The following is a 3,773-nucleotide window of genomic DNA, read 5'->3' on the forward strand; positions in this document are numbered from 1 at the left end:
ATAGTCTGACTACTTCTCAGAGACAGATTTCTTTATTGACTGTACCTAATACATAAGTTTCGATATAGCATAACAATGCAAAATATTTCTATTTTGCACATAACAATGTTGTTAAATTTTTATGAAATAGGCAATACTTGCATAACCTATAGTTTTAAGAATGGCAGTAAGTAGGTTGAAAGACTGTAAAATGTCATATAAATGATGAATGAATCATGACAAAGATAATCTACTGGATAATATACATCTATCCTGGTCTGTCAGTTTCCTCACTTGCATCCTCCAAGCAAATGCTTGGATAGATCTTTAAGACATAACATCATTTCTCTCAAATCCCTCAGAATTCACAAGCATATTATCTCATATATTGTCGCAATCGATGGTATCAAATTCAGAAGCTATTCTCCCTCTCCAGATTCTACTAATGAACTTCACACAAGATCTGTATAAAATAATATACAATTTTTAAGCATAATGTGATATGAAATTCTCTGGATGTGGAACCGATGAAACTGTTCAGCTTGTTAACTAGTTTATTTACAAGCTACAAGTCCAAACTACAATTAATTATAACAAAGTAATGGGTATTGACAAATTATAAACCCTACAAAATGATCTGTTCAATAGTCTTCTTCACGTAGTTATAACATGGGAGCTATACGAGTGTCACTGTATTACACACTCCCAATCACTTCTCAGTTGTCACAAATTATCACTGAGTATCACACAATAACTCTTCTGATCACACGTTCGGGTCTCCTCCCTGCGATCACTAAACTGCAACTCGGCGACTGTTCCATCCACACTGTGTCACTCCTGCTCACACACTCTGACTGACTCCCTGGCTAACTCGTAACTCACTCTTGATCCTAACCCTGCAATTTCACCCGGTTCATTCCTCATACGAGACTTCAATGGAACATCATCCAAGTTCCGATCATGATCACATTCACCACCTCGCTTATCAGAAGTTTTCAGTTTTGTTCTAACCTTAGGAACAATATCTGATCCCACCGTCCGTTCATTTGGCATCAAAGTACTCATGTGCTGCTGTCTCTTTGTAGATGATGAATCACTTACCCTGGTTTTTAGAAGGGTTTTTGTTGAAATTTTACCACTTGAGAATGTTTTCCCTGCTGTGACAGGTAATGGCAAAGGGAAGTTAGAGGGGACCAATGCAGTAGTAGTTGACTGCCTTTCTTATGTAGGAAGAACATGGCATGAATCTTGTCCAGAAGACCAGCTGTTGTGACAAGAGTGTTCATGGCTGTCCCCAGTTACTGTTACTTTTAAATGAATCTGAATACAAGGGCCTTATCAAAAGTGATTAAATAGCTGAGTGATGTTAACTGTTAAGGGTGGGATGGGACGGTTCCCACGCTTCCATAATCTCATCCCCAGTACCTCCTACCCTATCCTATAAAATGAATTCTTCAGAGGAGCGGTTTTCACAGCCCAATAAGAAACTAAGATGCTACATTTTTTACTACACTTCGTGGCTTTCCATGACGTTTTAGTCTCGAGTGTCAAGATCTTACTCCACAGATGGTGCTACACTTTTTGTTTCATTCGTTCTAGTTTACTCACGCTGAATTAGCTTGGTCTCAAGTGATTAAATAGCTCTGCAAGGACGCGGCGGCATTCCTAACCGACGTGATGAGTCTCGAAGAGAGCCAGGAGACGCTAGAGTCGAGACGACCCGTATGCCAAGGGCAACGGGGTAAATTACATTAGGCAGCGTTAGGACCCACGAGATGACCACCGAGGTAGCTGGAATAGGAACCAAAGGCACGCGGGCAGGTATGAAAGCGGATCTGATGATCACAAAGCGTACAGGAACTAGGAGTGACAAGGACGAGGGAGCGATCGCAGAGAAAACCGGAATCACGAGTCAGACAGAGACGGGGATAGGAGGAATCAAGCTGCGGCCGTGCCCACCCCTCGTACGGCACGGAAACGAGAGATCGACAAGACAGGCGGGAGGAAAACAGAAGTTAGGCGCTATAGCGGCCGATATGGCGTCAATTGGCACGACAACAGAGGCCGATGTACTGGGATGCGAGGTTAAACAACCGAACGAGCGACATAATCCATATAAACAATTGGCAGCTTCAGGAGAGAACGAAATTAATTGTGACAGCGCAAATGTTTACTTAATTAATGCCAGAGAGCTGACGAATTATCCGCGCGTTAGAGTGGCATTTGGAAACTTTAGTTGCGACTTTATCATCGATACGGGGTCCCAGGTATCGGTATTATCAGAAGACATTTGTAGGAAGCTCACACTTCAAGGCGAGCCCGTGCAAAAGTTACCTGTGCAGTCGGTGGTACTTGAGTGCTTTTGGGAACAAGATTTCGAGTGTAAGAGGACAAGCACTAATTCCCTTTCGGATTAATGATGACGAGTTGGAAAATAATTTTCTTATCTGCACTCAGCTGGTCAGTCCGGGTTTATTGGGAGCTGGTTTTTGTGTGCTTATAAATTTTCGATTTATTTTTGAGCAAGCTGCATGGCACAGAATGTACCAGGCGAAGAACTGAGGATCATTAAATATTCATTCGTGCAACATTACGAGCCTTTTTGTGGCTTATTGTACCAATCCTAGATGATGGTGATTGCAGAGCAATTGGTGGAACGAAGATTGGCACGGGAAATCGAAGTACTTGGAGAAAATCTGTCCTATCGCCGCTTTGTGCCTACCATAAATACCACGTGACGAGGCGTGGGAGGATAGCGCAGAAGTTGTGTAGTTGAGAATAAGGGACTATGAGTTCTGTGAGAACAATGTAATGAGGTCACGGTTTCCATGAAATGGTAATTTCTTCGGGCTCTGAGAATCTGTTTGCAGGGACACAGCGCAACGAACTTAGTCCTAACATATGCCATCAGTGTAGAATTCACTATCTGTAGGCAATAATAAATTTCATGGCTGTAAATGTACAGGTAGGCGGCTATAAGACGCAGTGGAGATTTCTCTGCGGTCAGGGACCATACAACAGTGCGTACAAGTTAAAATTAAAATTTCCGTTAGTATAATCAAGCCTGTTAGCCTTCGGTCGAAGGCGAAACGTTTACGCCAAGAGAAAAGGAGTAACACGCGTTGTACAGCATATGTATAAATGAACCTCACCCCCTTCCATCAAAAACACTTGTGTATATCTAGGTGTGTTTGCTGCTGGCACCTATGTATATGCGACTGAGAACAAAGAAGGGTATGTTCTCTGAACGCTGCAGCGAAGTCTGATGTGATTGAGACGCAGTGTGAGCGCTAGAACAAAAGAAATGCAATTTTATGTCAAGAGAGTTAGATCGGTTGGGTGTCATCTCATATTGAACGGACGAAGAACTCCCTTCGTGAGTCATGTACAACATCTGTATATTTTTCGGTAAGAGGATTAGATACATAAATCGAATTCAATGCCTTCGCAACATTTATTAGATCATGACCTTCATTGAAAAGTGAGCGATTAAGCTCTAAGATGAAATGTACCGTCCACAGAGCATTATTTATGTCTGCAATGCCGTATTCTTGCGTTGAGATTTGCGGCAAATACCCACGTTTCGAAAGTGCAGGGCTTAGAAATCAAGGTTCTCCGCAACAACACCAATATCCCAAGGCGTAGAGCGGTCAACACCCAGAAGCCACAGAAGATCATGGTAATGCAAATGTTCGGAATGCTGCATAAGGCGAAGCCCGACAGAACAGGAGGATTAAATTTTGCGGCGGCGAAGCTTATGATCGTTGAGGTGCCTAAATTGCCAGTCTAGCCTG

This window comes from Cryptotermes secundus, unplaced genomic scaffold, assembly GCF_002891405.2.
Source record: "Cryptotermes secundus unplaced genomic scaffold, Csec_1.0 scaffold265, whole genome shotgun sequence".
In the NCBI taxonomy this organism is placed as follows: Eukaryota; Metazoa; Arthropoda; class Insecta; order Blattodea; family Kalotermitidae; genus Cryptotermes; species Cryptotermes secundus.